Consider the following 25,532-nt stretch of genomic DNA (forward strand, 5'->3'; position numbering starts at 1 on the left):
TCACATCAGGGTTATGTCAGATGCTTATTCAGCATTCATTCCTTGCTATGAAGAAACTGAAACCCAACCGAGGTAAATACTGAATTTCATGCTGTAAATCACTTAATATTTTATAAATCACAAGAGCAAATAGGGGACCAATTAGCTCTGCCCCATAAAAAAGAAATATATATCCTTATAATGTCTAAATACTGTGAATTGCTCAATACAGAGTCTATTTGGGGTTTTGCAATAGAAAAATATCTTATGTTTATGAAAAATTCCACGAGAACACTAAAAATACTAGGTAGAGATCGAACAAGAATAATTCTACATTTTGATTCCTGTATGACTCTTACAGGCCTTTGTCTTAACCCAGCAGCAGCTTGAAAACAGATTTAGGTAAAACAGCCCTTCTTTCCCTAGTCCATTTTAAGCAGACAACATCCCCCCATCTCCGCCTCAGCAGACACAGACTAACCAAGAAAACAGCCGTGCAATTAAGGCCCAGACATTTAACACTCACCATCTCCTGCTCCCACCGTCTTCTTTTGATGTTTACAGCACATCTGTAGGATGCAATACTAGGAGATGCCTTGTTTGACCTGCTGCATGATGCTGTGACATCAGTTCAGATGATGCAGCTCATTATGGGAAAGACTGCTGTTGCTATGGTAACTGGGATGTGCTAGGAATCCTTGCTGCATTTCCAGTGGAGGCTGAGACAATACGGAAGCCCTGTAAGAAACAGACGATATGCAAAATTTAGACCAGAGGAAGAGGATCCCTCATTGGACTAAAATCCATAGGTTTAAAAGGGATTTCCCTGAAGTCACTTTGGAAAAAAATAAAAACTACCTCCTAATTGTTGTTCCACACTTAGAAAAGGAGGCTGGGGGATCAGATTTAGTACTAAACAAATAAAAATTCAAATGTACAATGTTTCTCTGTGAGGCAATTTGATCACTTTTTTCCCCTCTGGAAAGCATTACAATACCTTTTTTAAAAATTATTGAAAAGAATTTTTTTCATTTGTCAAAGACCAAAAGAACAAAGCAAGCAACAGAAAAAAAAAATTAAAAACGGAATATAAACTGAGAAAGCGACTCTAATTCTAAAGTAAATAGCCTTTCATTCTCAGAATATGGGCAAACTCCCACCAACGAAGTCTGCCCTAATCATTTCCCCTGATGGACACCAACCTACAGAACCTTCTCATGCACAGTAGCCCCAGATCTCATTAGGCCCACGGAAGGAGGTTTAGAATCTAGGCGACACATCACATCACTTTCAACTTCTAGAGAACACCTACCACTCTTTTCTGGGACCAAACCTGGTGGTTGGAACAAATGGCAGACCTGCTAGGAACTTCCTGAATCACTGGCATTCCAAACATTAGGGTTCTGTTTTCCTCTCTATGGGACAATAAGACACACAGGAGGAAAATACTCACAGCCCTCCCCGAACAAAAGCTGAAACTGTGTGAAAAGCCACATTTAAACAGACCCAGTGAGGTATTTCTCCAGTTCGTGAAACAAAAGCAAATCTAAAGCAATCATTTCTTTCCAGCCCTGAGCAGAAACAAACATATCATGTGAACTGAGGAGAAGGAAAAATGGAAAAATCAGCCATCTCTTGCATATTTAATGGATAGAGAGAAAATCAAGCTGACCTACATCTACTCTATCCTCACAACTCTGGAGAAGAACAAGATTCTAAAACTCCAAAACTGAATGAGACAATTACATTGTCGCCTCCTACTTGAGATTTTCAATGCCACTGTTAACCAACAGTGGGGAGTGGTGGGGAGGTGTATGGAGTGGCAGAAGGAATTAAGGCAGTGGCTCAGTAAATAGGGGCTGATAAAATGCCAGAGAGGTGCCAAGATCCTAGCAGGGTGTACTATCAGCCAGGCACAGAGCATCCTTTCTCTGGATGGAAAGCCAGAATTGTTCTTGCTTCACCTAATGAGGAATTGGGAGACCAAGAGCAAAAGGTGAAGCTGCCTGCCCAAATCAGCCATGCTCTCAGTCATGGCAGAGCCTGATTCTCACTCCTTCTCTTAGACCACACCAAGAGAAGTAACAGGCAGCCACTGTAGTGCCAATAGTATTGATTTGGCATTAAGGAAACCCAAATGTTAATGCCAGTTCCTCCAGTGAGCATCTGTGTAATATCAGGTCAATCAATTAACCTCTCTGAGACTCAAGGTTTTCATCTGCAGAGATGATGGATTTAGCTAATAACCATGGTTTGCAAGTTTTTTGGTTAGTAGTGGAACCCATTCTTCTAACATTACAGACCAAAGCTGGGCGTCTCTGGTTGAAAGGGGGTAAGAAGCCCAGAGCCAAGTCTGATGAGCCCTTCTCAACATCATCCCCCATCTAATCTGCTATAATCTGACCCCTGAAGTCACCTCTGATAAACTCCTCAACCTCTGAGGAAGATGGAGTGAAAATCATGGGTCTACAACAATATTATCAGCTTTTCCATAGCTGAAATCCATGGTTCTACAAAACGGAGAGAGCAGGGTGGGATCAGGGGTTCCAGACTTAAATATGACTTCTCAGTATGAGAAGAATCTTATCAGTCTCCCTTGCCAGAAGCAAGTCATTTGTTTGGTTGGAAGAGATGGATGTCTCATCAACTCGAAGGCCAAGTTAGACTTTTAACAACCCGAAGTTGCTAAATAACTGGTCCCCAAAATGGCGTGGACTGGCTTAAAAGTGGACCCATAAAGCAGTAGCATGTCACCAAGTGTTTTCTTGTCTTATGAATGGGCCTATAGTAGCTCACCATGAACTTTTCAATGGCCTTTCTCACTGCCTTCACATCCTCAACTTGTAGTGTTGTTTTGAGGATTGCAGGCAATAATGTATATAAAAGTACCACAGAAACATTGAACCTTATTAATATTTTCATTAACAGCCCATTCACCCCAATCAGGGGAAGTTCTTTAGCTCTCATCTGTAGGTCCAGCAAGATTCTGAACTCTGGAATAAGATGGTTAGGAAATGGCTTACAAAGTCTGCACAGCTACCAAAGAGTATTTACTTCTCACCACTCACTTCAAATGAGGTCAAGGAAGGTAACAGACAAGGGGTCTTCCCAGAGGACAGAGCCAGGGCCATGGACAGAATGGATAAATAGCTCCTCTTGGAGAACAGAGTCAGGGCCAGACCAAGGGAATTCTCCTGCCTCCAGGGAGACATTTTTACTAACCAAGGATCTTTTTTACCTTAACCAGTGTTATCTGGAAATATTGTCGACATTTTATAATTTTCAGGTTTCCAGAAGAACAGAGTAACAGAGTTAAGCAAAGGTCGAATTCTCATGCAGAAGGAAAAAGGTTTAATTAATCCTTCACTGACAATGCCCAATTCTGCATTTCTGGCTTCAAAACTGACCTTCGTTCACAAAGTATACAAGTATTCAAGTGCTCTAGTCACAGGCCTATATGGCCATGTACCATGGAAGCTGTAGATACTGCTTTAATCAGTACAGTATACCTTCTGAGAATATTTGGTGGCAAAAAATATTTGGACACCAAATTACAGGGGGCATATGTGGCTCTTATTGTTGTTGAAGCACAGCATCCCTTCTACTTTTTTCAGATATCCATACAAAGCAGATATTATTACCTGAAAATTATTCATCACTGGTGATCAGAATAAAATTTGCAACCATAATATTAATATATAAGCTCAGTTATTATTGTTGCTACCTGATGTTTGGATTTATTATTCCCTCTCAGACATCACCTCTTCCACATTCTAACTTATTTGCTTTGGGTGGGACTCCAACCAAGGAATGCAGAACGCCACTCAGTCTTAAGCCAATCAGCTTTTTATATCCTCCGGATGTACAGAATTTAGTTCAGAGATGGTAAGGGACCCCACTGAAGCCAATGAGATGCAATGAGACATCGTAAAGAAATCACTGTTGGCCGCTGATTTGGAGAGGATGTCAAATCTAAAGCTGACCATCCATTTGCCATTCAGGAGTGAAGAACCTGTCTAAGAATAAAGTCAACAGGGGGAGAGCAGAGCTGAACTGAGAGATAAGAAACTGAGTTCTAGTGACACAGCTGGAGCCAGAAATCAGCCCTTCTCTGGCTCTGTAGGTTATAAGAACCAAAAAGCCCCTTTTTCTGCTTCAGCCCATTCATTTAGGGATTTCAGTCACAGTAAACAGAGCCCTAACTGACTCAGTCATCAGAGAAATTGTCTAAGGTATAACTGGGCACCATTGGCATGAAGAGTCCTTGGAAAGAAAAAAAGAAGCTTGAGTTCTGGAGGGGTTCATGGGCCTCAGCAATGAGACCCCTCAAAGGACTAGGGTCAAGGCCAGAGCTGGCAAGACCTCCACACAAGATGCAAGGTGTTATCATCTCTTCTGCTGGACATTCCTGGATTTGACAGTGACCTCACACTCCAGTCAGCTTGAGCCCCATTCCTCTGTCCTTTTCTCAGGCAAAATTCCCATCAGCAAAGGCCAAAAAGCCTCCAAAAGCCCAGGGAAGGATGGATTTGATCCTGAATGAAAACCTAGATTTGGAGCCTGAAGCAAACCTTGGGGTGATTTTTTCCAAAGAAACTGGCCTCAACATGTTCAGAGATTTCTGTCATCTTCTAAATTTAAGATTTTCTCATGCCTGACTTTAGAGTTATAATACAGTTTGCTGCTTCATTAGATTTAACTCCAAACACAAATATGTGACATGAAACCAAGTGGCTTTAATGTGCTGGTAGAAGTCCAGTTGTGCTGTGTTATACAGAGGAAGGAAAACATTCAGGACCAACATATGAAGCAGGGGTTTATGAGCTGTTTAAACTCTGCAATGGAATTTCTGGGGCTTTCCTGTTTTGATATTTAATTTTTTATAGGTCTTAATCTTATCTACTCAAGTACACAGCTCTTTAGGGTACTAACAATGTCCTGTGCTACTTTTGATTTCCCCACAACCTTTAGCACACTCTTAGACATAGGTAATCCCCTAACAAGTCCTTCTTAATTCTTAATTTCTTTTTTGTTCAAGTAACATTGTTTCCATTCCAGGCAAAGAAAAATTTCCTAGCAGCTTTCTCCTTATCACTCCAGAGTTTGAAATGTTATAAGATTTTACTAAGGCCTAATCTTTTTCCCTTCCATTACTAACTAAAATAACAAAAATCAATTTGCTACTGAGAAGATCTGGCCAAAAATGATGAAGCAAGTCAGCAAACAAACATCCACCATGTGTCATCAGAGACAGAGGAAGTAGTGGTCATGATACCTATTTCAAGTTATTTACAACTGAGTCTTTTAACTACCATAGCATTTTCAGCTCACAGTCTTTTAAACTAGATCCCTCACCTTACCTGAGAAAAATTATGAATAAAATAACTAACCCTCATTTATAGATATTCTCTCAGCATAAGCATAATACATTCTAGAAAGATGGAATCTTCCAAGATAACTTTAATTAGAAAAAGTGATTCCTTTTCCTATGGAAAAGAAACAAATTACATCATACCTTCATATGGAAAATTCCTGCAGTAAATGCTACACTTAAGGGTTCACTATAACAAAGTCACAGGCAGCTCTGACAAGAGATTTGTTTACAAGGTATTAACATATGTTTAGTGAATAATCCAATTCAATAAATGTACTCTTATAATTTTACTCTATATAAGGTACAGAGTCACACACCATTGGTAAAGTAATCTTCATTTGCTAGGGTGCTAGGAAACAAATGAGAGAACTGAAATCTTGCAACCTATTACAAGCATCAACTGGTTTTACCTCTCGCTGAGTCCTTACATCAGCCTGCCTTATATTCCATTAACTGGATGCATATCTGTTATTGAAACAACTTTAACCATCTTCAGGGCAAAGACTATGTCTTACAGAGCAGAGTAGGTTGTGTAGCAAACACTTGTGTACACTGCCTATTAAATGCTTCTTTACCTGAGTTTATCAAGTTCAGAGCCTTAATCCTGGCCAGCTAAAGACATGCAATCAAAAACTCCCAAACCACCAGTCAAACATAAATGTATACGTACATAAACACGTACACATACACACACAGACTTTAAAACACAGGTGAGAATGAATTTTTGCACATAAAGCCATTATTTCCCTCTTACACTAGCAAATGATTCATTTTACTTCTAAATTTCCTAATTTACTGCTGGTCTAAATATTCTATCAATGTACTTATTAGGAAAACATTTCACCATAGCACAAAATATTATTGCTTCATGGAATTCTTTTGAAAAGGATTACACAGACACAAACATAAAAGTAAATCGAAAATATTCACAAGTATGCATGTCACAAAAAGAACATACACCATAAAATATATACTGAGATATCACACAAAACAATAAAATTAAGTAATAAAAGCACTGCTTTACCTAGCTGTTTATAGTGCTTACTCAGTGCTATGGACTGAATATGTGCGCCCCCTCAGAATTCATATGTTGAAATCCTAACCTCCAAGGTAATGACATTAGAACATGGAGCTTTTCAGAGGTGACAAGGTCTTGAAGGTGGATCACCCATAAATGGGATTAGTGCCTTTACAAAAGAGGCCCAAGAAAGCCACCTTGATTCCTTTCACCATGTGCAGACAAAGCGAAGACACACTGCCTATGAACTAGGAAGTGGGTTCTCACCAGACACTGAATCTTCCAGTCCCTTGATCTTGGACTTTCCAGGCTCTACAACTGTGAAAAATAAATGCCTTTTTAAAATAAGCCTAGTCTATGGTATTTCTGTTATAGCAGCCCAAACAGATTAAGACCTCAGCCCCTCAAAAATAAGTTGTGTTTCTACATACTTACAATAAAAAGAAAGAAATTAAGAAAACAATGCCATTTACAATAGAATCATAAAGGATAAAATACTTAAGAGTAAATTTAACCCAAGAAGATGAGAGATAAGTACAGTGAAAATTATAACACACTGCTGAAAGAAATTTAAAAAGACACATATAAATGGAATGATAGCCCATGTTCATGGATTAAAATAAATAATAGTGTTAAAATGTCTCTACTACCCAAAGCAATCTTCAGATTCAAATTAATCCCTATCAAAATTCCAATGTATTTTTTTTACAGGAATAAAAAAAGCAATCCTAAAATTTGTCTGGAACCACAAAAAAACACAAATAACTAAAACATTCTTAAGCAGGAAGAGTAAGGCTGGAAGCACCACATTTCCTGATTTCAAACTGTCTTACAAAGCTATAGTAAGCAAAACAATGTGGTATTGGCATAAAAATAAACACATATATCATTGGAACAGAATACAGAACCCAGAAATAAACGCATGCATATATGGTCAACTAACTTTCAACAAAGGCATCAAGAATACAAAATGGGAAAAGACAGCCTCTTCAATAAATGGTGCTGGGAAAACTGGATATCCACATGCAAAAGAATGAAACTGGGCCCTTATCTTACACCATACACAAAAATAAACTCAAAACAGATTAATGACTCAAGGAAAAGATCTCAAACCATAAAATTCTCAGAAAAACATAGGAGAAAAGCTCCTTGCTATTGGTCTTGGCAATAATTCTTTGGATACAACATCAAAAGCACAGACAATAAAAGCAAAAATAAACAAATGGGACTATATCAACCTAAAAAGTTTCTGCATAGCAAAGGAAACAATCAAGAAAGGAGAAAATATTTGTAAACCACCCATCCAATAAAGGGTTAATATCCATAATAGATAAGAAACTCTTACAACTCAATATCAAAAAAGCTAATAATCCAATTTACAAATGGGCAAAAGACCTGACTAGACACTTTTCCAAAGAAGACATACAAATGGCCAAAAGGTATATGAAAAGATGTTCAACGTCACTAATCAGGGAAAAGCAAATCAAAACCACAATGAGCTATCACTTCACACCTGCTGGGATGTCTATTATCAAAAAGACAATAAATAACAAATACTGTCGAGGATGTGGAGAAAAGGAAGCCCTTTATACACCATCGGTGGGAATGTAAACTGGTACTGCCACTATGGAGAACAGTATGGAGGCTTCTCAAAAAATTATGGGATCCAGCAATCCCACTTCTGGGTATATATCCAAAGGAAATTAAGTCACTATCTCAAAGAGATATCTGTTCTCCCATGTTCACTGCAGCATTACTCACAATAGCCAAAATATAGAAACAAACTAAATGTCCATCAACAGATGAATAGATGAAGAAAATGTGGAAGACATATACAATCTGTGGAAGATGTATATATAGAAAGGTATCTTCTACATTTTATATGAGATTTATATCATACTATGTATAATATTATTCTATTACATATGTGCATGTGTATAATATTATTCAACCATAAAAAAAGAAGGAAATTCTGCCATTTGTAACAATCACATTAAGTGAAAAAAGCCAGAGAAAGACAAATATCATATGGAATCACTTATATGTGGAATCTAAAAAAAAAAAAAGTCAAACTCATAGAAATAGAGAATAGAATAGTTGCCAGAGTCTTGGGGAAGATGTTGGTCAAAGGGTACAAACTTTCAGTTATAAGACGAGTAAGTTCTGAGGATATAATATACAGTTTGTGGATTATAGTTAATAATTCTGTACTGTATATTTGAAATCTGCTAAGAGTGTAGATCTTAAGCATTCTCACAAAAAACAACAACAACAACAAAAAAAACTAGTAACCATGCGAAGTGATAGATGTGTTAATTAAGCTGATTGTTGTAATCGTTTTGCAAGGTATATATACATATACCAATTCATCACATTATACACAATAAATATATTATAATTTTATCTCTCAATCATACCTCAAAAAAGCTGAGGAGGGAGGAGAAAATAACAACAATAACAAAAAAGACACCCAGATCTTTTATGGAATTTAGCCTAGTGTTTCCAAACTAATACAAGATTAAAATACATCAGGACCTATTTCAGTTGGTGTCCTGGCCCTTGGCTTAATGTCTTAAAACACCCAAGAAATGCGGCATAACTATAGACAGTACCTGCTGTGATTAGTCAGCACTTTGATAACGTGTTGTAGAGGTTTTAAAATGTTAGTGATGTGCTCTAGAATATCACTAATAGTACATGCGATGAGCTAGACTGAAGAAAAAAGATGATGTTCCAAGATAAAAATGGGCCAGCACCATTTATCTAGGTGGGACTCCAAGTGGTAATTTAAAGAAGTAAATAGCATCCCCCGATACACAAAGTGGCGCCATTCTGAGCACAGCTTCTGATGCTGTGTGGGCTCCCAGGTACTGGTGGGTTTTGAAATCAGCATTGGAAATCTTCTGCAGGAGACAGCCTTTGAGTAACTGTCACACAGAAAGTGAGATTTGAGGAGAGTCTAAGTCCCACCCACCCATGATCTCCCTCACCAACCTGCTCTGGTTCCTAAATTACCTCAGAATCCACTCCACTCAGTTGGAAGCTAATGAATGTTTCAGAGGAGAGGCATCACCATCTGCCATCCACAGCCATTGATACCTGCAAGGCAGTGCAGGCTGTGGGACAGGCACTAAGTAGACTAATGGAAAGACAAATAGGTTGAAGCCCCACCACTAACAAGCCATGGGAAACCAGACAAGGCATCAACCTCTCTCAGATACCTCATCTGTAAAATGAGGAAGAACTGCTCTGCTTACCTAAGATTGCTATGAGAGTCTAAGAAGTAAAATGCAGTATTTGTAAGTGTGGTAATAAAGAGGGAAAGGAGGAAATGGATAAAAGGGAAGAGAAAAAGAAAACATTGGAAAGGAAAAGAGAAGGAAGAAAAATAGGAAAAGAAAGAAGGAGAGAGGTAAGTAAAAGACAGAGGAATAAAGAGGAGAAAAAGGAGCAGAGAAAAGGGAGGGAGGAAGGAAAAGAGCAACAGAAATGAGGGAAAGCGGAAGGAGAGAAGCAAACCGAAGGGGAAAGGGGCAAAGAGGAAGAAAAGGCAGTGAAGGAAGGTAGGCTTTGGAACCTGGTTCTTCCAGGTTCTGTTCTCTTCTAAGTGCATGTCCTTGGGCATAGCATTTATCTGAGCCTCACATTTTTCCACTGGGAAATGGGAATAATAACTCTGCCTTTCAATGTTATTAGAAAGATTATCCATTCATCTTTTCAACGAATATTTATTGAGCACTATTAGGTGCTTGGCATGAATCAGTCAACAAACAGACCAGGATCTCTGTCCTTTGGGAGCTCATATTTGAGTATGAATTGACATATCCAGCATGGTACCTGACAAATACCAGATACTAAGTAGCTGTTAGTTAATATTTTCATTGTTACTAATAAACTGTAAGATGTTATAAAATGTAAAATATTACTATTAACCCAAAGTAATCATATTAGCCAGATTCCATTTCTATGAAGAAGTTGAACTTAGAAAAGGTAAACTTTGATGAGGAAGGGAAGAAAATTCTGGCAACCAGATGATACCAAGGAGAGAGACTGAGGTGGAACCCCTGTGTCCCCAGGATGCACCACCTTGCATCATCAGTAGTAGAAAACTACTCTTCAATCAAAAACACCCACTGTGGACTGTTAAATGAAGAGAAAAAAAAACTACTATAACATTTGAGACATTACATGTATTTTTCAAAGCCCCCCAGATTATTCTAATGATCAGTGAGGACTGAGAACCACTGAACTAAGTAATTCATATGTGAATAATTGAGAGTAACTTTGTTGCACTACGTGAAGTCTAAGTATATATTTAATGTGCATGAAGAATCACTACACACTTCTTGTGGCTAGAAGAAGAACTTCTGAGTCTCTACTAAGGGTGACACATTTGTACTGACCCACACTCTCCTTGCTCACTTGACTTACAGAAGGTGAGGGGGAGTGCACAAGGGATAACAGAAGCAGGATGAAAGGATTTCAAATGTGCCTTAAAGAGGGCTCAGTCTCAGGGTTGAGGGGGATGAGGAGCCACTCAGAATTTAAACTAGGAAAAGGCATATTATAAATGCTATCCTTCTAACAGGGTTTTACCTGGAGTTCCTGGGAATGAGCTCTTCTATTAATCTCTAAATTGGTATAGCTCTCCCATTTTTTATTGTATCGAAAAGCTATCTTTTAAAAATACACTCTCAGCTTAAATTATTAAGGAGGTATAGATAGAGAAAAGGTATATAGAGTAAAGCATTCAAATATTTTAGTCAAATGTGAGTTGCTTTTTGAGAAATAAGGAAGAATAAAGGAGAAAAAATATGATTATTCTTATAATAGCTAACTATGTGACGGACCCTGTTAGGATATGTAATGATTCATTTAATCATTAATGAATCCTGTGAGAGAAGTACTGGTTTTCATTTTGCACAGAAGGAACAGAGGCACCCAAGTTGCTCAAGATCTTGCTGCTACAAGTGGCAGAGCCAGGATTTCAATCCGGAGAGGTAGCCTGACTACAGAGCTTGTCCTCTTAACCTCCAAGATATAACATATAATCCCCCAAATGTTTATATTTACCACAGGAACACAGACTCTCCCTCTTAAACCCACTTTTCAGGAATCTTGTCTTGACCACCTTGGTTCCCTAGCAGCAGCCCAGAAGTCAGCCAGCAGTGGAAAAAATAGGCGTGTTTATTCTGATGATCCACAACATAAACTAGCCACATACAGATCGTGGAGAGGAGACTGTCCTTTAAAGAGCTTCCAAAGATTCCTCACATTTTAGAGGCTACCAATTGCAAAAGTCTTGCCTAACAAAACTTTGTTAGTACAGTCTGGCACTGCGGGCATGTACTAATTTTTCAATAAATTCTTGCTGATCATAGCAATACCCAGATCTGAACACTTCAGCCACCAGTGCAGGCATTTATTTCTGTACTATAATATAAATATAAAGGTGTGAAAAGACAACACAGCCCATCAAAGAGTATGGCTGCACAAAGTAAGGAATTAGAAAAATAGTAAATAAATTGTTATGATAAATAACAAATTCCTGGATTGAACCACATGAAACTGCCAATATTTGGCCATTTTTGACCAAAAAGGCAAGGATAAGAGGAAGAACAATCTCAATAAATGCTAGAACTCTTGCTCCTGGACTGGGGGAAAGATACTCAGGCTCTGGGCCTGTGCTAACTTATAGAGTTGCTTTATTACAAAGACAGAGTCAGTAAAACACACTGTTGATCTAGAGGGAAGCAGAGCACAGGGCTGGGACTGGAGAGCCCTTAGTCTCAGTTCTGCTAACTAATTCTGAGAGTCATTTATCTTCTCTGCGTTTCAGTTTTTGTCATGCCCTGCCATTTCTGGGGACCATTGTAAAATTCCCTGAGACTTTAAAGAGGAATGTGCTTTCTGTATTTAAAGCCTACAGGTCAGCCTAGTGAAGATGGCAAAGGTTTTAGAGCTGACAGACCTAGGTTTAAATCCCAGCTCTGTCATTCACTGTGTGCTCATGTGCAAGTTACTTGCTCTTTCTGAACATAATTTCCTCATCTGCTGAAAAGGGTTAATAGTAACCTTAGGATAGTCAAAAATAACTAAATGAGCTAACTAAATGAGCTAAAGCATCTGGCACATACTGATGCTAAATAAAAGATAATTATTGTGCTTGTTTGCCAGCCATTAGTTCTCAGGTTAGTCTTAGGCAGACTACAAACATTTTCAAGGCTTTAACAATGAATTGTTGTAAATCCCTAGAGCATCTAGCATAGAACTGAATATGTGAATGGCAACTAGTGGTAGCAGTAGAAGGAGCAATACTAGTAGCAACAGAATCAGCCACAGCAGCATCAGCTATCGTCATTGTTAGAGCAGCAGCGGCAGCAGCACTAACAGTAGCAGCGGTAGCAGTGAAGGCAGCAATAGTAACAGCAGTGTGACTGCCATGCTGTCCCAGCACACTCCCTCTCCCACTGTGGATCATCTAACCCCACATCAAGTGGAGAGTCTCCCATACAAACAAGCACTGACTTACAGGCACTGGACCAGGAAGAAATTGAGCAAACCCTTCAAGCTGAGGAAGCTCAAACGCTAATGGGTGTTAAATACAGGTTTCATCACACTAGTCCTGTAAGTTGTTGTCTATTATCAGATGCAGCATCTCTACGCCGCTATCAAATGGAGAAGACTCTAAAGAAAGAAGCTGGTAGAACTTTTAACAGAGTGGTGAGCTTGATTCATTCAATATTTAAGGAGAAAAGAATTCCAAGCACTTGTGCTCTCAAACTTCAGCCTTGGGTAGAACTTTCTTCTCTGAACCTCAAAACCCCAACATCTTAAAAGGCTCCAGTCCTCCAGGTTCAAAGTCATTTTTCATGTATCACGGAATTAGCAGAAAGGCTCAGATAACTAGCTAAAAGAGAGGCTCAAGTCTGCCCTGGGTATTTTGGGGAAAATGACAAAGAGGTTGGGAGGGGGACCAGAGTGAAGCCAAGAAAATAAACTTAAAACACCAGATGGACCAGATGGACTCCCATCCATCATTACGAGCAAGGTTTTCTTTTTGTGGTAAAAATTTTAATCATTGTTTGGAAAGTACCCAAGAGCATAGATGCATTGGAATTTCCTCTTTTTTGCACTTCTTTTTAATGCCTAGCTTCCCTTGGGGAACATGGGAGAAGAAGTTTATTTTATAATATATACATGGGTATATATTTTAAAAGAAAACCATTACAAAGAACCAAAAGTGGACAAAGCTTGACCATGAACCACATATAAAGAAACACCCTTCCAATAAGAGCAATTCCAAAGGGGGCAAAAACATTTTCTGGTTAGCAAATATATGTACGAAGACAACTAGCACACCTATGCAAATACATTTGTAAAAGACTCGGTATTGTTAAAGAAACACAGCACATGAAAGTGACCACACACCAAAAAACAAACATCTTAACAGAAAAATTCAAAGGAATTAAAATAAGATATATCAGGAAGACTCTCACTTACCACTATTGGATGGTATTTTTATTAACGTGCGATTGAGGGATAACATTCTGCCTTTTGGGAGCAAACAAGTCAGAAGCCCTTTTTATGTACAGGCCTGATGAACTCTCTATAACCTAGTGCTTTCCTCTTTCCTCAGCAATAGGAACTCAGAGGTCACAAAGAAGGTTCCATTTGGCTGAATCCCAAGGGGAGAAGCAATTATGCTCAGAGCTCTCCAAGCAGAAAGTCCAAGGGATAGAAAGCTTGGGTTCTCCACTGCTCTGAGGGATGCACGTGGGTAGTAATCCTGGGAACGGTACTGGAAGAGAGTATCCACAGTTTAAAATCTGTCATCTCTATCTCATCACCACATCCCCAAGGTTGGTCAGGGCTTACAGGTCTTGAAATTTCCCTTGGCTCACCCAGGAACGGACTTCCTGACTCTAGATTCCTAACTTGCCAAGTTCAGTATTTGCCAATAGTGGGCCTTGGCTAGGGAATGGAAAAATAAAGAATCTGGTACATTAAATGGATGTGCACTAGCAAATATCCACCAAGTGGCTGACGGTGAGCCAGGATGAATATGTAAGTACAAGGATCTGAGTTAACAGTTTTGCATTCAATCAAGTAATATTGTTATCTCACATTCAGTTCTTTCTTCATTGGTGACAAAGACCCCCTCATCTTTGTTTGGACCCAGAGGCAGCAAAAGCTCTAGAAATGCTGGGGGCAGGCAGTGGCAGGGCAGACAGAATGGAGTGACCTACCAAAAGCAGAGGCAACACTGAGGGCAGGAGGAGGCAAAACTATGCCCCACCTCCACCACAAACACCTACATGTTATTTAAATGATGAGATTTAGATTTACTAGTTTGGGCTTGAACAGAGTGGTCAGCCCTAAAATAGACCTAATGGTAACCCAGGAAACATTTTGTAAACTTCAAAGCACTATATAAATGTTGTCTTTACTATTATTACCAAAAAGATACTACCAGGATTCAACCATTTGAAAATCATATTCTACTCTTGTTTTTAAGCCATTAAATGGTCTAGGTGGTTTCTTCAATGAACTTTAGAGCACTTACTAGTCACATCAAGTATTCTCCACAGAAATTCTAGACCAATCAAGGAGGGTGGAAGAAAAAAAAAAACACTTCTAAACATCTGTACTTTTCTGCAAGAAATATTGTTTTCCATTACTAAAGAAAACACCACCCAGCCTGAAGTACAATGGACACTTAAACAACACAGGTTTGAACTGCACAGGCCCAGTTATATGCAGATCCTTTTCACTAAATTTGTACTTTAGTACTGCACATTCCACAGTCAGTTGAATCCATGGATGCAGAACCACAGATATGGAGGCCGAAGGTAGAGTTATAGTGGATTTTCAACTGCGTGAGGGTCAGCGCCTCTAACCTTCTCACTGTTCAGGGTCAACTTTGTTGACTTTACCAATATTCAAGGCTATTTCATGCAACCAGGAGTTGGTTTTTTAATTACAGCTATTTGACCTACAGATTTTCAGAACAAAGAAAAACTATGCCCCATTTATCATTTCTGCTTCCACCCATTACATGCACAGAAACCATGTATCTGGCTGTTTTAGGATAGGAGTTTTCCTTTACTTCAGCCATCAAGGTTCAGAGACAAAGACGTCTAGCTTCAGAGACTAAAATATTGCACTATGTGATTTTGTAGAAACTTAGGCAATGTAAGTATAATGTGAGTCTTGGCCACTCCTAAGATTTTCCAAAGCCTGACAGGTAAAATCTGAGGGAGGAGGGGGTGGAAGAGAGGCTGCCATCTAAGTGCTGGAAGCAATTCTATCTGCCCAGATACAGGGACTTGAATTCCCTTCAGGGTGGGCAGAGACTTTTGTTTTGAGTAAACACCTAAATAAACCTTGGTTACATCTACCAATTTTTCTTGAAGAACAACGTGAAATAACCTAAATGTAGACGTTTCAAATTTAAAATATAAGTATTTGCCATTTGTAGCAACATGGATGGACCCAGAGATTATCATAATAAGTGAAGTAAGTCAGAGAAACAGAAATACCATATGATATCACTTGTATGTGGAATCTAAAATATGATACAAATGAACTTATTTACAAAACAGAATCACGGACATAGAAAACAAATTTATGGTTACCAAAGGGAAAAGGGAGGGGAGGAGGGGTAAATTAGGAGTTTGGGTTAGCAGATACAAACTACTATATATAAAATAGATAAATAACAAGGTCTTACTGTATAACACAGGGATCTATATTCAATATCCTGTAATAAACCATAATGGAAAATAAATGAAAAAGAATATATATATGTATAACTGAATCACTTTGCTGTACACTAGAAATGAACACAATATTGTAAATCAACTATATTTCAATCAAATAAAATATAAGTATTCTTTTTGGTAGAGAAGATTTTCATTTTAGGTTGAGCCTGATTGGTCTTTAGAAACATTTCTGTCCTTTATTTCAGAAGGGAGCTATGGACTGAGGATAAGTTTTGCCTAAAAGGAGTAAATATTCCCAATTCTTGGATGAGACAAAGACTTGGACAAAAAACAGGGACTGAGAAAATCAACCTTAGACTTGGAGGGGAGGACCCTCATTCTCTAACAACATTTCTAGGAACTGAATTGTGTCCCTCCAAGATTCAGATTTTAAAGCCTTAACCCAGAATGCATCTATATTTGGAAATAGGTCTATAAGGAGGTAATTAAGGTTAAGAGAAGTCATAAGCATGGGACGCTGATCCAACAGGATTAGTGTCCTTATAACAAGAAACACCAGAGAGCTTCCTTGCTCTCCCCCTCTCTCTGTCTCTTTCTCTCTGCCATGTGAGGATGTAGCAAGAAGGCAGCCATCTCCAAGTCAGGAAGAGAGTTCTTATCAGGAACCAAATTGGTCAGTACCTTGATCTTGGACTTCCTAGCCTTCAGAACTGTAAGAAATAAATTTCTGTTGTTTTAAGCCACCCAATCTATGGTGTTTTGTTATGGCAGCCTGAACCTACTAAGACACACACCTAGTAACTGTTTCAGGATCCTTTTTGTATTGTTTTCTGTTTGTTTGTTTCATTATTCCTTCACCTTAAATAGTCGTGTTAAACCAGACAGTCTTGAAGATCTCTCAAGTTATCAGAATGCCCAATATGCTCTGGACACTGTGCTAGGCAAAGGAAAACAATGATGAATAAGATAGACATGGATGCTATCTTTATGATTAGTCTAGATGGAAAGATATTAAACAAATAAATATATACATACTTCATGACAGTTGTAACAAATGCCATCCTACATGTATAAGAACATATAGCAGTCTCTGCCATGTGGGAAGAATTAAGGGGGAGTCCTTTTCTCTGTGTACAAGAATAGGACAAGGCCAGTGTGGTAGTGGGGGCAGCCATGGCCTGAGAGAGATCAGAGAAGCCTAGACCACACAACACGATGGATAGGCTTGATGAGGAGACTAGAGCACTGGAGTGAAAACCCCATGAGGGCAGCAACCATCTCTCTCTTGTTCACTGCAACATCCCCAGCATCTAGTATCCTTTAGCACATGGTAGACACTCGATAAGTATTTGTATTTGGGTGGCTGGGCACAAATGACAGGACCATGGGGGAAATCTCAAATATAAATGGAAGAAAATCAGAGGGGATTATAGTCCTATCCCCCAGCATATAAAAACACAAAGTTGCTGTAATAAGAGTATGAAGAGAAAGTGACACCTTATTACAATTCTCAGGACATTCCAGCAAAACTGACTGAAGATTTGGTTTGGGGACCATGTCAGAAATGCTCTGTAATAACTAGCTGTAGTTTCTGTCCAACAATCATTTCCAAAAGTTCCAAGAGGTCCAAAGTTTTTGTCTCAAGCCTCTTTTCATTTGGAAAGAGGATCCAAAACTTCCTTTGGGAAACCACCCTCCACCATTCTCCAGTCATGTGGTTTCCATGGAATTGAATCCAACCCTAGCTACAAGGGAGTCTCTGATTGGCTTAAAAAAAAAAACAATAAATCCCATGTCTGTGGCTACCCTGATTATTTCCAGAATGGCACATAAAGCATTCAGAGCCAAGGAAACATGTTTAGTCTTCCTCTGGAATTGGTAGTATGAGCATATAAAACCACAAAGTGAGCTGGCAAAGCTGACACCCAAACAAGGAAAGCCTAGAGGCACATCATAGTGATAACATACGAGCACTGGACCAAACCACACTGGAAGCTCAGCTTGCCTGTGTACTTCATGTAAACCAATACATTCCCATCTTACTTAAGGCACATTATGTTGGTTTTTCTAGCATTTGCAATCTAGAGACTCCCGATGGGCATGCCCCACTTGCACTGTCCTCACTCTCTTCTAGGCTGAAGCAGACTGGAACACAGGGGCCATGGGTCTCCCCACCTTAAGCCTCTCTGCAAGGCTGCTGATATTTCTTTGGCAGGTCTCCAAAGTCATCCTGCCAGCAATGAAGCTCCTGAGAGAGCTCCATTTGCCCTTATGATTAAGGGCTCCAGCTTACAACTGCCCTCCCTGCATCTGTTTCCTATGGCAGGAAGGCAAAATGCCCAAGATGAGATAGATGGGGAAATCCCTGAGCTTGAAGCTCAGAGTTATGGACACACTAACAGTTTTCAGCTGTCTCCCTTTCTGTTCTCACTTTGTCATATCACAACTACTCAAAATCAAGAAAGGGGAATGTCAGTGGTTCAGCAGAATTACAGAGACAGGGAGTACAACCCCTGCAGACAGACGCAGTTCTGACTCTTCCCACACTGCCCTGCAGCCCAAGATCAAGTGGCCATGGCCCTCTTCTTCAGTTCTTCATCACAGGTCTCCAGCACCCAGCTACATCCTATGGTCATAGGATGCTATAAGCTGTGCCCCCCAAAATCCATTTGTTGAAGACTTAAACGCTCCCCATACGACTATATTTGGAGATAGGGCTTATCAGGAGGTAATAAAGGTTAAGCGAGGTCATAATGGTGGGTTCTAATCCAATAGGATTTATAAAAGAGGTAGAGACACCGAGCTCTCTCCTCCGACATATAGGCACCAAGGAAAGGCCTTCTGAGGACACAGTGAGAAGGTGACTGTCTACAAGCCAAAAAAAGAGTTCCCACCAGAAACCAAATCAGCCAGAACCTTGATCTTGGACTTCTAGGCTCCAGAATCATAAGAAGATAACTTTCTGTTGTTTAAGCCACCTAGTCTATGGTATTTTGCTATGTGGCCTGAGCAGACTAATAAACAGGAGATTATCGTTACCTAAAGCCAGAAGGAGCAAACAGTATGATAAGGTTGTCCAAAAAGCTAATGTGATCTTTCTTGAATTAAGAAAATAATAATTTACTGTTGATGGACAACAACTGTCATGTTTTATTCTATCACCTACAAAAAGGGACAGTCAGAGGGCCAACCAGGATGGTGAGTCACCACTGAGGGAGACTGAAGTTGCTGGCTTGGAAAAAAGAAGATAGTGGTTTTCAAATAGCAAAGGGGCATCATGTTGAAGAATAAGCTGCTTTGTTCTGGGTATTCAAAAACTAGAGGATCAGTGGAGAAAGAAAAGGTAAAGTTTGTTTCAATTTAACACTAGAAAGCACTCATAAAGAGTTGCCCAACAATTGAAAGGGTTGCCTCCCTGGACCATGGAGTACCTTGTTACTGAAGACAGACAAGCAGCAGCTGAATAAGCATCTCTCAGAAATGTCAAGCAAGGAATTCTCACTGTAGGGCAGAAGGTTGAACTATAAAACGTCTATTTCTTCCTTCCTCCAACTCTACAATCTTACAGATCTATGACTAATAGCATAGTAATTAATAACTAGACTCCTGGTTTTAAATCCCAGCTCTGTTACTTACAGACTGTGACTGTGACTGTGATATGACCGTGAATAAGTTACCTCCTCATCTGCCGAATCAGGGCAATAAGAGCATCTTCTTCATTTTGTGGTTAAATGAGTTAATATATGTAAAGAACCCAGAACAGCACCCAGCCCGTGGCAAGCTCCCAGTAAGTGTTAGCCATTGTTATTGATAGCTGAATGACAACTTTGTTTCCAGCCCCATTATAACTGAAGTAGGATATAAAAATACATGCGTGGTCCTGGTCCTGAAGACTAATATATAAAAGACTAATATATAAAATGATACCTACCAATTTTTGAGCTCCTACTACTAATTGAACACTTTATAAACATCAGTGTTAATCTTCCAACAACCAGCAAAACAGTCATTCCCATTCCCAACTAAAATGACAGAACCAAAACTTATAACATTAAGTAATTTGCAGCTAGTCACAAGGTGATAAGAGTATTCAAATCTACTTTTATCAGGCTCCAAAAGGTAGGCTCTTCCCATTCTATCAGCCATCTCACAACTAGTCTGTTCCTTTCTATTACCTAATTTCATCACTGCCAAACCCTGTAGGGTAAAGAGTATATGGTTGGTGTGGGCATTGTATATATAGGATTTGCAGTCAGGAGACCCAGGATCAAAATGATGGTTCTGTCATTTAGTAGCAGTGTGACATTCAGTAAGTTATTTAACTCAAGTCTCATGATAAAATGAAGAGGGTATTAATATTCGATGTACCTATACACAGAAAGTACTGGCACAAGGCTAATCATAATGTGTTAAGTCATTATTATTATTCCTGTTGATACATAAAGAAAGGGTAAATCAGCCAAAGATCCTAGGCTATAAATCAGGTTTCTTGTTTGTCAATCATTTTTCCATTAGGTCATATAGTTGTACTGGTATGATGTGTTAGTGTTTCTCTTCTAAAAGATTACACATCGTATTTCCCACAAAATTGAATATTCCTAACACTGAGCTCTTAGTTAAAATGATTATATTTTTGCCACCTCTGCAAAGCTCAAATAGCCAGTATGTTTTATGCTAATGATTCAATCTTTAACCATAACAAATTTGGCCCCTGATCGTCCCTCTACTGCCCTACCCTCCCCATCACTCAGGAAAAGAAAGCGCCCCTGGTCCTGTGTCCCAGCCATAGTTGCCACAAGCAAGGACACTGCCAGACCTCAGCCTCCATGCTTCCTGCCCTGCAACAAATCTGAATATGTAGTTTCTACAGAAATGCTACTTGCCCCACATCTGGCTTCCATTTTCTTTACCAAAGGATCATATTTTCACTTAGTGACCCTTCCAATGACTCCTGCAAGACTTCCGAACAAACCCACCACGGGCAAGCATTTCTTCTTGGTGAAAACTCCTTGCCAGCCCAACTCTGATTATTGTTTTTTCCTTATTGCAGTCCCTCATGGTGACAAAGTAATAATCATTCCCCTCTCCTATTGTGGCTTGGAGACCAGAACAACAGCCCTGAAATTGTATTTAAAAAAAAAAAAAAAAAAAGCAACTGGAGATTGACAGTGCCTATTCTCCTCTCTTCCACTCGCCCTCAAATTAGGCCTCTGACCCACACTCTCACATGGATAATGGGGTTTCTACCAGCCTGAGGATCCCGATTCCATGCCAAATACGGCTCCCCCATATGGCAAAAAAAAAAAAGGCTGTTGCCATGGGACAGCTGCTAAACTGAGACTAAATCCTATTTGGAGCACTTATGGCTCAGAGGGTGTCACCTCCAAGATGTTCAGGGCTCCATCTCTCCCTCCCAGCCTGCCCATTAGGCTTAGAAGCAGGCGTGCAGCATAATCACACATGCCTCTGCCCGATCCCTCAGGGGAGCCCCCTCCTCAGGGTGGAGCGTCTGTCATATGGCTACCAGGCATCTGGTTTTAAGCAGGTTTTTGTTGAGAGGTGAAATGGTGCCAGTATTGTACTGTTTCCCTTCCCAGTGGACATTTATCAGAGTAAATGACCAGAGTAGATTAGCCCTTCAAGGCTCTGAGTCCTACTTGGCTAAAATGGATTCTTTGGATCCAGGATCTTGAACTTCATATACTAGGAATCCCTTCCAGTGTTAAAATGCAGGAGGACGTGAGTTGTTTTTCAGAGTTTCTATCATTGTCTGATTATCTGACTGCCTCCTGCACACCTACGTACATGTGTGCACATACACAATCATACATTTTGCAACCTACAGCTGGTTTCATTTTTTTCCTCATAATTTCTCCTTGTACTTGTTAGTGATGTGGAAACATGTGAGTATTTCACACTCATCTTGGTGAATGATAAGGCTTGAATCAGCAAGTCTGGGTAATACTCAGGTCAGAAAGGCCATCTCCTCCACCAGTATCAGAAAAGGCCAGACAGAACTGGACAGTGGGGAAGGCAGTCTGGTCAGGGACAGATACAAAAACAAAAAATAAAAGCCAGGAAAAAAGTGACATTATCCAATGATATGAAGAAAGAAAGATGAGAGAGGGAAAGTATAGAGAGGGGTAAAAAGAGTGATGAGAGATGGAGTAGGGAGAAAGAAATGAACATTTATTAAGTATCTACCATGGACCAAAACTTAACAAGATGATTCCATTTTTATGGAATGTTTAATGCCCACAAGGACCCTGTAAGAAAGATGGCACCCCATTTTTACAGATAAGTAACATGTCTAACATTGTCTAATAGCTATGTGTGATATAGCACCTAAATCCAACTTATTAGAATCTAAAACCCTATGCTTTTAAATGCATCAATCTGTCTCAAGCCTAAATGACTGTGTTCATGCTTACCCACTAAAAATGACTGTAACTATGGATACATAAAATGTTAATATTAGAGGAATATGAGTGAAGGGTATAGAGGAATTCTCTGTACTATCATTATAATGCTCCTGTAAGTCTAAAACTATCTCAAAACAGAATTTTTAAAAATGAACATAACTGCATTTCACAGAGTACATGTAACCCAGACAAGGAGCTGGTGATGCTGTGGATTAAAAGCCCAGTGATTCAAGGATCAATAAACAGGAGTCATATGATTTACTCACTGTCCTTTTGACCTCAAATGCTAATGAGCCCAAATGTTGCTTCTTGCTAAAATGAAGCAATTACTTTAAAAATTGCTGTCAATCTGAAGATACTTCCCAGCTAAACCTATTAATGTTGCTAATTTAAGCACACTATTAAAAACTGCCATTACCCGTAATGCCACATGCCTATAATGATTATGCCTCACATCTTTGGAATACATGCCCAGGAGTCGTATTCATATTATAAGCAACTAAATAAAGTAAAATATTTTAGGCTTTTGAGTGATAATGCCTCCTACTAGTCTAATGATTGGTAACTCTATCATTTAGTTATAAAAATAATGCCTTTAGTTATAAAAGTTCTATGTGTTGACCTGGCATCATCTTTTCATATATTTATTGGACAGGAAAGAGGACCGAGATCCTTCAGAGGACATAATCAGGCAAAAGAGAGTGACAGCCATCTAACTTAGCTTCTATTTTTCCTGCTACTACCTTTTGTGTTTCTAAAGGGATTTTCTGAGTCCTTCCTTTTTAGGGGGGTATACTCTCCTTTGAACCTCCTTGTGGTGTTTCTGGGTCTCTTAGCCTTGACACTCCATCCTGTCCAAGGGGTAGGCATGTAAACAATCCACATCTGACCCTCTGCCCCAGGAAATGGAATATTGTAAAAGGGAGGAACAGATATAATAAATGGAGCTGAATCATTCTGACGGGAGCTGAATCACTCTGACGGCAGCTAAAGAGACTTTCCACAAGCCAGTATGACTGAGATTCCTGGGGCTGCGCTGGCTTCTCTACATGTGAGATCTTATTTTCTGTTACTGTGTGACCTATGCAAATCTATTCAATAATTTTTTCTTTTAATAAAAGTTAGTTTCTGTTACAAGTAAATTTAGAGGACTGGAACATGGTGTCTGGAAGGCATCTTAGAAATGACCTAATAATAATGTTCCCTTACCCTCAGCCACTACATTGCAATTGAAGAAAGTGAGGATTTTAATTTGTGTTTAGTCTTGCTACACGGAAAGTCAATTTTTTGTCCTTGAGACTAACAGCACTCAAGTGTAAACAGTCTCTGAGGGCTTGACCATAAATATTTCATAGGGTATTGCTATTCTTAAAAAAAAAAAAAAAAAGCTTGTTTTAAAGAGTTATTGATGCCATGAACTAGCTCTCTCTCTAAATGAAGAACTAACAATATAGAATATTAATACTGCTGTAGTATTTCCTATCATGGGAATGAGCTAAAGTAGATAGAAAGTACCTCTGAATTCTATTTTAAAGTAGCTCATTTAAATAAGGTATTAGGAGAAACTCATTGCTATAGCAAAAAAAAAAAAAATCTTAGTGGCTTAGGACATTAAGTTTACTTCTTGTTCAAATCACAGTCCAATGTAGGTCATTAGGAAGACTCTACTCCACGAAGTTATTCAGGACTCAGTTTCTTCCATCTTGTAACTCTGATCTCCTTTAGACTTTAAATCTCTCCATTCAGCAGACAAATGGAGAAGAAAGTGGGGCTTGCCCATGAGAGATTTTTATGAGTCAGGCCTGAAAGAGGAACACACCACTTTCACTCATATTCCACTGACCAAACTCCAGCAAGGCCACACTTAGCTGCAAGAGAAAACTAGGAAATGAGGTCTAGTTTTGTGCCCAGGAAGGAAAGAACACAGATATTAGTGAGTTCCAGTGAGCTCTGCCACAAGTAGTAAAGTCCTGGACTTGAAAGAAAACAAAAAATCTGAGAGTACTTTCTTTTTTTTTTTTTTTTTAATTTGTTATTGTATTATTTAATTATTTTATTTTGGTAGAGGGGAGGTAATTAGATTTGTTGACTTTTAGAGGAGCTACTGGGGATTGAATCCACCACCTCTTGCATGCTAAGCATGCACTCTACCACTTGAGCTATACCCTTCCCCCTAGAGTACTTTCTTTAGTGTAATTTATCTCTACCTAAATACAGAGATTGCCCTACTTGAACTAGCTACACATAGATATGTTTTTAAAAACACTTCATTTTACAACGACACAAGAAAATTTCTAAAATTATCTAAGTAATCAAGACATGCAAGATTTGTTTCTTATTAAATAATGAAAGCAAAAATATTTACTAGGATATAAAAAAAAAGTTGAATGATTAGGCTTCAGATTAAAAAAGGGGTGGCAGTCATAGAACCAGCTTGATTTCGTCTGCCCTGTCTCTTTTATTGTCAGTATAATCATATCAGTAAAAGAGAGCAGGGAAGAGGGCAGAGAATTAAGACTACAGAAACTCTAGTATAAATGGTCAGGAAATGACCAAACTGCGATTTTTGATGATGCACCATGGTCTATAGGAATGTAGTTCCGGCGTTAAGAAGCAGAGAAGGACCCTTTTGAGCAGAACTTTTCATTCTGCTGGACTCTCCCTATCTCCCTACTCCATTTCCATTGCCAGGTGCATTGCCACCACACCAGAACCGGAGCCAGGTGCTCCTTCTGTGGTTAACTGCTATGGGACTCATCCTGCTCTGCTGCCTTCAAATTAATGAGACTCTTGTTCTCAGTCTTGTGTCCACCCTTGGGCTTCTCATGGGCCACAGTGAGGGTAAAAGCATCCCCACAAAAGGAACCTCAGGTTCACAGGGAAGAGTGGCAAAGAAGAGCAATTCTCTTTCACAATCTAAACACCCCTCGGAGTATAGAGTCTAGTTCCCAGGGGAACACAGTGTTCCTCAGCCAAACAAGGCCACTGGCTCTGGTCATCTCCAAGATCTCAGG

General features: G+C 39.3%; 1 protein-coding gene across 1 annotated transcript in view; it reads right to left on the reverse strand.

The window, feature by feature from the left end:
• Positions 1-25,532, reverse strand: part of AKAP6 (A-kinase anchoring protein 6) — a 563,915-nt gene that overhangs the window by 493,390 nt on the left and 44,993 nt on the right. Inside the window, exon 2 of the mRNA XM_074365671.1 lies at positions 506-717. The gene's annotated coding sequence lies outside the window, so the exon portion shown is untranslated. The remainder of the gene's footprint in view (positions 1-505; positions 718-25,532) is intronic.

This window comes from Camelus bactrianus, chromosome 6 (genome assembly GCF_048773025.1).
Source record: "Camelus bactrianus isolate YW-2024 breed Bactrian camel chromosome 6, ASM4877302v1, whole genome shotgun sequence".
In the NCBI taxonomy this organism is placed as follows: Eukaryota; Metazoa; Chordata; class Mammalia; order Artiodactyla; family Camelidae; genus Camelus; species Camelus bactrianus.